Here is a 14,598-nt window from a genome sequence, read left to right as displayed (position 1 = left end):
GCTGTTTTGTCAGTATATATCGCGATATGAAGACGTATGGTGGGTATGGCTCCATGCGGTTTCAGGGCTGTTCTGAAAGCTGTGATGACGAGAAAAGGATGCCAGATTTTGTCGAGAATTGAACCCAAGTCCTTTGAAGGAAGCAGAATTGTTGGTTAGTTAGACTTTGTTTTATTCTTTAAATTGTAAATTATTTGTGAATGAATCTAGCATTTGCTTTTTATGAACGTGACATGAAGTTTTAAGGATGAGTTGTGTAATTAGTAATTAGCATTTTTTCACAGTCGATAGTAGTAGCAGCTGTTTCATTAGACTAATCCTCGCCTACTAACTGTTTTCCACAATTTTGCTTCACATATTGATCACAAGGCATCGTCTTGATAAGAGATATCATAAATCAAATTTTCGAAGGAAGCTGTTTTACCAGCTAACCTAGAACCTTAATAGTGCAGTGGCGTTCGGCCGCTCCAGTGGCGTGTGGCTGTGAGCGTGATTTTAGTTAAATATTCTTGACTCGTTTATTGATTTTCGTTTTTTAGCGACGCTTTATCAACTGCATTATGGATAAGGTTATTTATGAATGATTTATTTCCAAGTTGTCGTACCCTGTTTTTTTAAAAAGGTACTATCATTGCTACCTGTTTGGAACGACTGTCGTTGATTGATTGTATATTTAACTAAGTTTAATCGACTGCGCTGGTTATTTAGTGTACAATAAAGCTCTCTTTAAAATTTCATCCTGGACGTGCTGTAATCTTTGTAAGTTAAGGGAACATAGACTGAAATGTATTCGATCTTATTCTTTTTTTTATTGGCAGTTGAATTTTAAGGAGAACGTTTTACGTAAGGGGGCTGCAGTTCACAAATAACTTGGCATTATTACATTTTCATGCAAATTATGATTCACCCACGTAGTACTATGATTATGTCGTTAAAAATTTCAGAAGATTTAAATTAGCTCAGTGTAGTATCCAGTGGTGGTTTCCTGAGAACATGGTAATGGACGTTCGGGTTTATGTAAAAGACGGGGGGGGGGGTTTCACCAGCTGAGCGACTCTTAGCTACTCAAGAGGGATTCTGATCGGGAAATATATAGTAAATATTACCAGAGTAAAATATTTATTTATATGTTAAATTGACAAATTCTTGTGAAGATTAAATTACGTAATTAGGATCTTCATACATTGTAATGAAGGTTTGCGTAATGGAATTACATGAAAAATGTAATTTGCCCTGGTATAATTTATATTTTTAAGTTTGTTTATTAAACTAACTTTTTACTTTTAAGGAATACAGAAGTTTGTTGGGAAAATTAGATGCCAAGATTGTGTTTGTTGTGATGTTTGACATGAATGTTGACCTTGAAGACTGGTAAGTAATTTGTTTTAACAATCAGCAAAGTTGGATCTTGTATTTATGGGTTTTTGTATGAATCTCTCCGTTAACAGCAATTATTTCTTTGAACATCGTTAACCAGTTGGCCTTTGGAATGGTCAAGTGTTGTGTTTTCTTCGCGGTACGGACTGAATTCTTAAATTATATTTTTGATTATAAGGTTAAGGAGACTTCAATGATATTAGGTTTGATCTGGTGTGAACTTTTGTCGTGATATTTTTGAGCATTCGATTTCTATGAGACAGGGAATTTCTTGCACTGATGAAAGGGGAATTGTTCAAAGACTCCAAATAGGACGGGATTTTACCGACCATAACTTTAACTTTCAGGGATATGTAATACTTCTATATCGATCGACACTTCAAAGAGATGTCCACAGACAATTTTTTTTCTGGGATTGATTCACAGTATTTTGGTTCTTCTCATGTCATGGAACACTAGCAGCTGAAATTGATATATTTTTTAATCGCTTACGTTTTAAGAAGTACTAAGGTCGATTAACGAATATTATGTCATTACAATTCCTGGACCAGGGAGTGAAATTAGGCTCCTCTGCCCGACCCAAGAAAATATGTATTTTTACCTGAAGATGTGAGCAGATCCAGCTACTGAAACGTGGTGTCTAGTTTTAGTATATTGAACGATGGAGTAATTTAATGATTTCAGTACAGATTATTTTAAGAAGAACTCGGGGCGAAGGACATACATAGTTTAGCTAACTACAAAATTTCTTGTTGTTGTTATTTGTTGATATTTCAGGTTCTGATGGTTTACCGAAATTTCGGAGCTGTTTCAAGGCAGTCGCATCTGAAACGTCGGCCAGTGTCTGCCACAATACACGGCGTAGCAGCCAAAAAGACGGCCATCTTCATGTTGGTTTATGGTTTGGACAAATGAGGTTTTACCTCTGTGACAAAATTGGTTTGATAATGTGATTCTGAGTTAACATTGTTTTGATTTAATAATTTTTGTATCCTTTTATTTATATAACTATAGAACTCGTTTTAGTTTTCATGTTCTAGAAGCAGTTTTTACCTGTTTTTAGTGACACGATACAAAATAGCCCAATATTTTATTTAATTATGCTCGTAATCTGTTATGAGAAACATTATTTTGTGATACGCGAGTTCTGTTTCGAAATATTAGAATGACCTTGAAAAATCTTATCAGCCGTCACGCCCTCACTTACCCCACTGGATCGACTTTTACCCATGGGTTTGGTTCTTCATTTACCCTGAAATATGCCCCATAGCATTTAAATAATGCCATGGATGTCGAAATTATTTGCTTCCCAATTACAGCAATGTAGGATGTTCAACAGAACAACCAATCATCTTGTTCGCTCGTTTACAAATGATGTTACGTCATCTGAGTGAGATCCAATATCGGGTCCATTACGGAATAGTGGCTGCTGCACTGTTTTATGGACGATAAGAATTAGGCACTTGAGATAAATAATCAATTTAAGTTTTATGAAGATAACTATATAGTCTGATAGATATTGACTGATATTTCAGAGGCGATTGCCCTGATGATGGAGGCAGTAATAACATCCGAAACATCGGTCATGATCTGGTGAAACAGTTCATTAACCAACAGTTTCCTACGGTGGCGCGTCGTGTTCTCTTTGAGGTTGGAAGCAGATTCTCATTTCGTAATTCTCGATGCCCTGATAACGCAGACAAACTTCTTTTGTGGTTCATTCGCATTTTATTTTAATTTACTAAAAATCATGGAAATTAATTTGCGAAGTAGAAGAAGTGTTTCTGTTGGTCTCGCTATGTATGTCTGTCTGTCTGTCTGTCCGTCAGTCTTCTGTATATTACTGCAGAAAGAGGTAATTATACAGATTGTATATTCATGTTGTATTTTTATAACTCGAGAGATTTTCCAAATTGAAACGTAATTAATTATATGTGATTAGGATATGTTTCCCCACCGTTTAAATATTTTCCCAACCAAAATTCTATATGCATTCTTCACTTTCTGTTCTTCCCCACATTCCCAGCACATCTTAAATTCATAAATTTCACTTGTGCTCATACTGTTTGTCTTGTCTTTTGTGGCACCCTATACCAGGGGTTATTGCCCCGCAGCTCAATTAAAATACAAAATCTTGACATCGAAGTTCAGAATGATGTTTTATAGAAGTTCACACATTTATTCCAGCATCCACGTCAAACTTCATGACCCTAGTGGTTGTTGGCGAAGAATATTTCCGTAAACGTAGCATTTCTATTCAAATTTGGATTTACATTTGGTTTGTGACTCGTTATTCCCTTCGTGCTGATAACAAGTTCTCATAGAAGTCAAATCTGACTTGTAGGCAACCTCCCAAACACCTGCGCCTTGCGGGCTAGTCCGATGATAATGGAATGGCAAGCTGATTTGTCGTCAGCTTCTCAAGACTTGGGACAAGAACTTCTCAAGACTTGGGACAAGTGACTTCTCAAGAATTAGGACAAGAACTTCTCAAGACTTGAGACAAGGACTTCTCAAGACTTGGGACGACTGACATCTCAAGACTTGGGACAAGACCTTCTCAAGACTTGGGACAAGTGACTTCTCAAGACTTGGGACAAGAAATTCTCAAGACTTGGGACAAGTGACTTCTCAAGACTTGGGACAAGAACTTCTCAAGACTTGGGACGAGTGACTTCTCAAGACTTGGGACGAGTGACTTCTCAAGACTTGGGACAAGTGACTTCTCAAGAATTGGGACAAGAACTTCTCAAGACTTGAGACAAGGACTTCTCAAGACTTGGGACGACTGACATCTCAAGACTTGGGACAAGACCTTCTCAAGACTTGGGACAAGTGACTTCTCAAGACTTGGGACAAGAAATTCTCAAGACTTGGGACAAGTGACTTCTCAAGACTTGGGACAAGAACTTCTCAAGACTTGGGACGAGTGACTTCTCAAGACTTGGGACGAGTGACTTCTCAAGACTTGGGACAAGTGACTTCTCAAGACTTGGGACAAGAACTTCTCAAGACTTGGGACAAGGACTTCTCAAGACTTGGGACAAGTGACTTCTCAAGACTTGGGACTCTAGTCCTGATAAGGATGGGACAGGTCAAATTTAGAAGGAAAAATTTTCAAATTTTTCGAAAAATCAAAAAACGCTGCAAACCTTCTGAAATGCGCACAAAACCAAAAATTTTCGGAAAATTGGGAACAAAATTAAAAGTTGAAAATTTTCAAAAATTCTTAGTTTTGTGCGCTTTTTGGACGATTTGCCACGTTTTTCGGTTTTTCGAAATTTTTCGAAAATATTGAAATTTCTCAAATTTGAGAATTTTCAAAATTTTTCGAAATTTTAAAAAAATTAAAAACGACTGCAAATGGCGTGAAACGCGAAGAAAACTAAGGATTTTCGAAAAAAAAATGAATTCAGCTAAGACAGGTGAGGCACAGCCCTAAACAAGCAGACAAGACTTGGGACAATAACTTCTCAAGACTTGGGACAAGGACTTCTCAAGACTTGGGACAAGAACTTCTCAAGACTTGGGACAAGTGACTTCTCAAGACTTGGGACGAGTGACTTCTCAAGACTTGGGACGAGTGACTTCTCAAGACTTGGGACTAGTGACTTCTCAAGACTTGGGACAAGTGACTTCTCAAGACTTGGGACAAGAAATTCTCAAGACTTGGGACAAGTGACTTCTCAAGACTTGCGACAAGAACTTCTCAAGTTTTTCTTAGAATTTTCCGAACTTGTACCAAAAACTAAGTTTTTGGCAAAGTTCGAAAAAATTCTAAGTTCTACCTAGAGTGTATGGAAGGAATTCAGGAATCCTAAATGATAACATTATTCAAAATAAAGAAGTCTTTATTATGCAAAAAAATTCTGTTTGTACATCAGTTTACAAAATATAATTCATTCACTTATTTCATCTTCATAATCTCTACTGGAAAAAAGTATCATCACCTGAACAAAATCAAAAAACAAACATTAATTTCAATCAAAGCAAAGAAAATTAACTGAAAACAAAATAAATATATTCTGAGTAGGACTTCTCAAGACTTGGGACAAGTGACTTCTCAAGACTTGGCACGAGTGACTTCTCAAGACTTGGGACGAGTGACTTCTCAAGACTTAGGACAAGTGACTTCTCAAGACTTGGGACAAGAACTTCTCAAGACTTGGGACAAGTGCCTTCTCAAGACTTGGGACAAGAACTTCTCAAGACTTGGGACGAGTGACTTCTCAAGACTTGGAACGAGTGACTTCTCAAGACTTGGGATAAGTGACTTCTCAAGACTTGGGACAAGAACTTCTCAAGACTTGGGACGAGTGACTTCTCAAGACTTGGGAGTCTAGTCCTGATAGGGATGGGACAGGTCAAATTTAGAAGGAAAATTTTTTGAAATTCTGCAAAAAATCAAAAAACGCTGCAAACCTTCTGAAATGCACACAAAACCAAAAATTTTCGGAAAATTCGGAAAAAAATTAAAAGTTGAAAATTTTCAAAAATTCTTAGTTTTGTGCGCTTTTTGGACGATTTGCCACGTTTTTCGAAATTTTTCGAAAAAATTGAAATTTCTCAAATTTGAGAATTTTCAAAATTTTTCGAAATTTAAAAAAAATTAAAAACGACTGCAAATGGCGTGAAACGCGAAGAAAACTAAGAATTTTCGAAAAAATTGAATTCAGCTAAGACAGGTGAGGCACAGCCCTAAACAAGCAGACAAGTCTTGGGACAATAACTTCTCAAGACTTGGGACGAGTGACTTCTCAAGACTTGGGACGAGTGACTTCTCAAGACTTGGGACAAGTGACTTCTCAAGACTTGGGACAAGGACTTCTCAAGACTCGGGACAAGTGACTTCTCAAGACTTGGGACAAGAACTTCTCAAGACTTGGGACAAGGACTTCTCAAGACTTGGGACAAGTGACTTCTCAAGACTTGGGTGTCTAGTCCTGATAGGGATGGGACAGGTCAAATTTAGAAGGAAAATTTTTTGAAATTCTTCAAAAAATCAAAAAACGCTGCAAACCTTCTGAAATGCACACAAAACCAAAAATTTTCGGAAAATTCGGAAAAAAATTAAAAGTTGAAAATTTTCAAAAATTCTTAGTTTTGTGCGCTTTTTGGACGATTTGCCACGTTTTTCGATTTTTCGAAATTTTTCGAAAAAATTGAAATTTCTCAAATTTGAGAATTTTCAAAATTTTTCGAAATTTAAAAAAAATTAAAAACGACTGCAAATGGCGTGAAACGCGAAGAAAACTAAGAATTTTCGAAAAAATTGAATTCAGCTAAGACAGGTGAGGCACAGCCCTAAACAAGCAGACAAGTCTTGGGACAATAACTTCTCAAGACTTGGGACGAGTGACTTCTCAAGACTTGGGACAAGTGACTTCTCAAGACTTGGGACAAGAACTTCTCAACACTTGGGACAAGGACTTCTGAAGACTTGGGACTTCTCAAGACTTGGGAGTCTAGTCCTGATAGGGATGGGACAGGTCAAATTTAGAAGGAAAAATTTTCAAATTTTTCGAAAAATCAAAAAACGCTGCAAACCTTCTGAAATGCGCACAAAACCAAAAATTTTCGGAAAATTCGGAAAAAAATTAAAAGTTGAAAATTTTCAAAAATTCTTAGTTTTGTGCGCTTTTTGGACGATTTGCCACGTTTTTCGATTTTTCGAAATTTTTCGAAAAAATTGAAATTTCTCAAAGGGGTACCCCTTTGAGAATTTTCAAAAATTTTCGAAATTTAAAAAAAATTAAAAACGACTGCAAATGGCGTGAAACGCGAAGAAAACTAAGAATTTTCGAAAAAAATTGAATTCAGCTAAGACAGGTGAGGCACAGCCTTAAACAAGCAGACAAGTCTTGGGAAAATAACTTCTCAAGACTTGGGACGAGTGACTTCTCAAGACTTGGGACAAGTGACTTCTCAAGACTTGGGACAAGAACTTCTCAACACTTGGGACAAGGACTTCTGAAGACTTGGGACTTCTCAAGACTTGGCAGTCTAGTCCTGATAGGGATGGGACAGGTCAAATTTAGAAGGAAAAATTTTCAAATTTTTCGAAAAATCAAAAAACGCTGCAAACCTTCTGAAATGCGCACAAAACCAAAAATTTTCGGAAAATTCGGAAAAAAATTAAAAGTTGAAAATTTTCAAAAATTCTTAGTTTTGTGCGCTTTTTGGACGATTTGCCACGTTTTTCGATTTTTCGCAATTTTTCGAAAAAATTGAAATTTCTCAAAGAATTCGAGAATTTTCAAAATTTTTCGAAATTTTAAAAAAATTAAAAACGACTGCAAATGGCGTGAAACGCGAAGAAAACTAAGAATTTTCGAAAAAAAATTGAATTCAGCTAAGACAGGTGAGGCACAGCCCTAAACAAGCAGACAAGACTTGGGACAATAACTTCTCAAGACTTGGGATGAGTGACTTCTCAAGACTTGGGACGAGTGACTTCTCAAGACTTGGGACGAGTGACTTCTCAAGACTTGGGACGAGTGACTTCTCAAGACTTGGGACTAGTGACTTCTCAAGACTTGGGACAAGTGACTTCTCAAGACTTGGGACAAGAAATTCTCAAGACTTGGGACAAGTGACTTCTCAAGACTTGCGACAAGAACTTCTCAAGTTCTTCTTAGAATTTTCCGAACTTGTACCAAAAACTAAGTTTTTGGCAAAGTTCGAAAAAATTCTAAGTTGTACCTAGAGTGTATGGAAGGAATTCAGGAATCCTAAATGATAACATTATTCAAAATAAAGAAGTCTTTATTATGCAAAAAAATTCTGTTTGTACATCAGTTTACAAAATATAATTCATTCACTTATTTCATCTTCATAATCTCTACTGGAAAAAAGTATCATCACCTGAACAAAATCAAAAAACAAACATTAATTTCAATCAAAGCAAAGAAAATTAACTGAAAACAAAATAAATATATTCTGAGTAGGACTTCTCAAGACTTGGGACAAGTGACTTCTCAAGACTTGGCACGAGTGACTTCTCAAGACTTGGGACGAGTGACTTCTCAAGACTTAGGACAAGTGACTTCTCAAGACTTGGGACAAGAACTTCTCAAGACTTGGGACAAGTGCCTTCTCAAGACTTGGGACAAGAACTTCTCAAGACTTGGGACGAGTGACTTCTCAAGACTTGGAACGAGTGACTTCTCAAGACTTGGGATAAGTGACTTCTCAAGACTTGGGACAAGAACTTCTCAAGACTTGGGACGAGTGACTTCTCAAGACTTGGGAGTCTAGTCCTGATAGGGATGGGACAGGTCAAATTTAGAAGGAAAATTTTTTGAAATTCTGCAAAAAATCAAAAAACGCTGCAAACCTTCTGAAATGCACACAAAACCAAAAATTTTCGGAAAATTCGGAAAAAAATTAAAAGTTGAAAATTTTCAAAAATTCTTAGTTTTGTGCGCTTTTTGGACGATTTGCCACGTTTTTCGAAATTTTTCGAAAAAATTGAAATTTCTCAAATTTGAGAATTTTCAAAATTTTTCGAAATTTAAAAAAAATTAAAAACGACTGCAAATGGCGTGAAACGCGAAGAAAACTAAGAATTTTCGAAAAAATTGAATTCAGCTAAGACAGGTGAGGCACAGCCCTAAACAAGCAGACAAGTCTTGGGACAATAACTTCTCAAGACTTGGGACGAGTGACTTCTCAAGACTTGGGACGAGTGACTTCTCAAGACTTGGGACAAGTGACTTCTCAAGACTTGGGACAAGGACTTCTCAAGACTCGGGACAAGTGACTTCTCAAGACTTGGGACAAGAACTTCTCAAGACTTGGGACAAGGACTTCTCAAGACTTGGGACAAGTGACTTCTCAAGACTTGGGTGTCTAGTCCTGATAGGGATGGGACAGGTCAAATTTAGAAGGAAAATTTTTTGAAATTCTTCAAAAAATCAAAAAACGCTGCAAACCTTCTGAAATGCACACAAAACCAAAAATTTTCGGAAAATTCGGAAAAAAATTAAAAGTTGAAAATTTTCAAAAATTCTTAGTTTTGTGCGCTTTTTGGACGATTTGCCACGTTTTTCGATTTTTCGAAATTTTTCGAAAAAATTGAAATTTCTCAAATTTGAGAATTTTCAAAATTTTTCGAAATTTAAAAAAAATTAAAAACGACTGCAAATGGCGTGAAACGCGAAGAAAACTAAGAATTTTCGAAAAAATTGAATTCAGCTAAGACAGGTGAGGCACAGCCCTAAACAAGCAGACAAGTCTTGGGACAATAACTTCTCAAGACTTGGGACGAGTGACTTCTCAAGACTTGGGACAAGTGACTTCTCAAGACTTGGGACAAGAACTTCTCAACACTTGGGACAAGGACTTCTGAAGACTTGGGACTTCTCAAGACTTGGGAGTCTAGTCCTGATAGGGATGGGACAGGTCAAATTTAGAAGGAAAAATTTTCAAATTTTTCGAAAAATCAAAAAACGCTGCAAACCTTCTGAAATGCGCACAAAACCAAAAATTTTCGGAAAATTCGGAAAAAAATTAAAAGTTGAAAATTTTCAAAAATTCTTAGTTTTGTGCGCTTTTTGGACGATTTGCCACGTTTTTCGATTTTTCGCAATTTTTCGAAAAAATTGAAATTTCTCAAAGAATTCGAGAATTTTCAAAATTTTTCGAAATTTTAAAAAAATTAAAAACGACTGCAAATGGCGTGAAACGCGAAGAAAACTAAGAATTTTCGAAAAAAAATTGAATTCAGCTAAGACAGGTGAGGCACAGCCCTAAACAAGCAGACAAGACTTGGGACAATAACTTCTCAAGACTTGGGATGAGTGACTTCTCAAGACTTGGGACGAGTGACTTCTCAAGACTTGGGACGAGTGACTTCTCAAGACTTGGGACGAGTGACTTCTCAAGACTTGGGACTAGTGACTTCTCAAGACTTGGGACAAGTGACTTCTCAAGACTTGGGACAAGAAATTCTCAAGACTTGGGACAAGTGACTTCTCAAGACTTGCGACAAGAACTTCTCAAGTTTTTCTTAGAATTTTCCGAACTTGTACCAAAAACTAAGTTTTTGGCAAAGTTCGAAAAAATTCTAAGTTCTACCTAGAGTGTATGGAAGGAATTCAGGAATCCTAAATGATAACATTATTCAAAATAAAGAAGTCTTTATTATGCAAAAAAATTCTGTTTGTACATCAGTTTACAAAATATAATTCATTCACTTATTTCATCTTCATAATCTCTACTGGAAAAAAGTATCATCACCTGAACAAAATCAAAAAACAAACATTAATTTCAATCAAAGCAAAGAAAATTAACTGAAAACAAAATAAATATATTCTGAGTAGGACTTCTCAAGACTTGGGACAAGTGACTTCTCAAGACTTGGCACGAGTGACTTCTCAAGACTTGGGACGAGTGACTTCTCAAGACTTAGGACAAGTGACTTCTCAAGACTTGGGACAAGAACTTCTCAAGACTTGGGACAAGTGCCTTCTCAAGACTTGGGACAAGAACTTCTCAAGACTTGGGACGAGTGACTTCTCAAGACTTGGAACGAGTGACTTCTCAAGACTTGGGATAAGTGACTTCTCAAGACTTGGGACAAGAACTTCTCAAGACTTGGGACGAGTGACTTCTCAAGACTTGGGAGTCTAGTCCTGATAGGGATGGGACAGGTCAAATTTAGAAGGAAAATTTTTTGAAATTCTGCAAAAAATCAAAAAACGCTGCAAACCTTCTGAAATGCACACAAAACCAAAAATTTTCGGAAAATTCGGAAAAAAATTAAAAGTTGAAAATTTTCAAAAATTCTTAGTTTTGTGCGCTTTTTGGACGATTTGCCACGTTTTTCGAAATTTTTCGAAAAAATTGAAATTTCTCAAATTTGAGAATTTTCAAAATTTTTCGAAATTTAAAAAAAATTAAAAACGACTGCAAATGGCGTGAAACGCGAAGAAAACTAAGAATTTTCGAAAAAATTGAATTCAGCTAAGACAGGTGAGGCACAGCCCTAAACAAGCAGACAAGTCTTGGGACAATAACTTCTCAAGACTTGGGACGAGTGACTTCTCAAGACTTGGGACGAGTGACTTCTCAAGACTTGGGACAAGTGACTTCTCAAGACTTGGGACAAGGACTTCTCAAGACTCGGGACAAGTGACTTCTCAAGACTTGGGACAAGAACTTCTCAAGACTTGGGACAAGGACTTCTCAAGACTTGGGACAAGTGACTTCTCAAGACTTGGGTGTCTAGTCCTGATAGGGATGGGACAGGTCAAATTTAGAAGGAAAATTTTTTGAAATTCTTCAAAAAATCAAAAAACGCTGCAAACCTTCTGAAATGCACACAAAACCAAAAATTTTCGGAAAATTCGGAAAAAAATTAAAAGTTGAAAATTTTCAAAATTCTTAGTTTTGTGCGCTTTTTGGACGATTTGCCACGTTTTTCGATTTTTCGAAATTTTTCGAAAAAATTGAAATTTCTCAAATTTGAGAATTTTCAAAATTTTTCGAAATTTAAAAAAAATTAAAAACGACTGCAAATGGCGTGAAACGCGAAGAAAACTAAGAATTTTCGAAAAAATTGAATTCAGCTAAGACAGGTGAGGCACAGCCCTAAACAAGCAGACAAGTCTTGGGACAATAACTTCTCAAGACTTGGGACGAGTGACTTCTCAAGACTTGGGACAAGTGACTTCTCAAGACTTGGGACAAGAACTTCTCAACACTTGGGACAAGGACTTCTGAAGACTTGGGACTTCTCAAGACTTGGGAGTCTAGTCCTGATAGGGATGGGACAGGTCAAATTTAGAAGGAAAAATTTTCAAATTTTTCGAAAAATCAAAAAACGCTGCAAACCTTCTGAAATGCGCACAAAACCAAAAATTTTCGGAAAATTCGGAAAAAAATTAAAAGTTGAAAATTTTCAAAAATTCTTAGTTTTGTGCGCTTTTTGGACGATTTGCCACGTTTTTCGATTTTTCGAAATTTTTCGAAAAAATTGAAATTTCTCAAAGGGGTACCCCTTTGAGAATTTTCAAAAATTTTCGAAATTTAAAAAAAATTAAAAACGACTGCAAATGGCGTGAAACGCGAAGAAAACTAAGAATTTTCGAAAAAAATTGAATTCAGCTAAGACAGGTGAGGCACAGCCTTAAACAAGCAGACAAGTCTTGGGAAAATAACTTCTCAAGACTTGGGACGAGTGACTTCTCAAGACTTGGGACAAGTGACTTCTCAAGACTTGGGACAAGAACTTCTCAACACTTGGGACAAGGACTTCTGAAGACTTGGGACTTCTCAAGACTTGGGAGTCTAGTCCTGATAGGGATGGGACAGGTCAAATTTAGAAGGAAAAATTTTCAAATTTTTCGAAAAATCAAAAAACGCTGCAAACCTTCTGAAATGCGCACAAAACCAAAAATTTTCGGAAAATTCGGAAAAAAATTAAAAGTTGAAAATTTTCAAAAATTCTTAGTTTTGTGCGCTTTTTGGACGATTTGCCACGTTTTTCGATTTTTCGAAATTTTTCGAAAAAATTGAAATTTCTCAAAGGGGTACCCCTTTGAGAATTTTCAAAAATTTTCGAAATTTAAAAAAAATTAAAAACGACTGCAAATGGCGTGAAACGCGAAGAAAACTAAGAATTTTCGAAAAAAATTGAATTCAGCTAAGACAGGTGAGGCACAGCCTTAAACAAGCAGACAAGTCTTGGGAAAATAACTTCTCAAGACTTGGGACGAGTGACTTCTCAAGACTTGGGACAAGTGACTTCTCAAGACTTGGGACAAGAACTTCTCAACACTTGGGACAAGGACTTCTGAAGACTTGGGACTTCTCAAGACTTGGCAGTCTAGTCCTGATAGGGATGGGACAGGTCAAATTTAGAAGGAAAAATTTTCAAATTTTTCGAAAAATCAAAAAACGCTGCAAACCTTCTGAAATGCGCACAAAACCAAAAATTTTCGGAAAATTCGGAAAAAAATTAAAAGTTGAAAATTTTCAAAAATTCTTAGTTTTGTGCGCTTTTTGGACGATTTGCCACGTTTTTCGATTTTTCGAAATTTTTCGAAAAAATTGAAATTTCTCAAATTTGAGAATTTTCAAAATTTTTCGAAATTTAAAAAAAATTAAAAACGACTGCAAATGGCGTGAAACGCGAAGAAAACTAAGAATTTTCGAAAAAATTGAATTCAGCTAAGACAGGTGAGGCACAGACCTAAACAAGCAGACAAGACTTGGGACAATAACTTCTCAAGACTTGGGACGAGTGACTTCTCAAGACTTGGGACGAGTGACTTCTCAAGACTTGGGACAAGAACTTCTCAAGACTTGGGACGAGTGACTTCTCAAGACTTAGGACAAGTGACTTCTCAAGACTTGGGACAAGAACTTCTCAAGACTTGGGACAAGTGCCTTCTCAAGACTTGGGACAAGAACTTCTCAAGACTTGGGACGAGTGACTTCTCAAGACTTGGAACGAGTGACTTCTCAAGACTTGGGATAAGTGACTTCTCAAGACTTGGGACAAGAACTTCTCAAGACTTGGGACGAGTGACTTCTCAAGACTTGGCAGTCTAGTCCTGATAGGGATGGGACAGGTCAAATTTAGAAGGAAAAATTTTCAAATTTTTCGAAAAATCAAAAAACGCTGCAAACCTTCTGAAATGCGCACAAAAACAAAAATTTTCGGAAAATTCGGAAAAAAATTAAAAGTTGAAAATTTTTTGAGAATTTTCAAAAATTTTCGAAATTTAAAAAAAATTAAAAACGACTGCAAATGGCGTGAAACGAGAAGAAAGCTAAGAATTTTCGAAAAAAATTGATTTCAGCTAAGACAGGTGAGGCAAAGCCCTAAACAAGCAGACAAGACTTGGGACAATAACTTCTCAAGACTTGGGACGAGTGACTTCTCAAGACTTGGGACGAGTGACTTCTCAAGACTTGGGACAAGAACTTCTCAAGACTTGGGACGAGTGACTTCTCAAGACTTAGGACAAGTGACTTCTCAAGACTTGGGACAAGAACTTCTCAAGACTTGGGACAAGTGCCTTCTCAAGACTTGGGACAAGAACTTCTCAAGACTTGGGACGAGTGACTTCTCAAGACTTGGAACGAGTGACTTCTCAAGACTTGGGATAAGTGACTTCTCAAGACTTGGGACAAGAACTTCTCAAGACTTGGGACGAGTGACTTCTCAAGACTTGGGAGTCTAGTCCTGATAGGGATGGGACAGGTGAAATT

This window comes from Zootermopsis nevadensis, unplaced genomic scaffold (genome assembly GCF_977971745.1).
Source record: "Zootermopsis nevadensis isolate Lab colony 2312 unplaced genomic scaffold, Znev_1.0 Znev_ptg000033l, whole genome shotgun sequence".
Lineage (NCBI taxonomy): Eukaryota > Metazoa > Arthropoda > Insecta > Blattodea > Termopsidae > Zootermopsis > Zootermopsis nevadensis.
The sequence above is the reverse complement of the archived record's forward strand: the minus strand, read 5'-3'. Positions refer to the sequence as shown.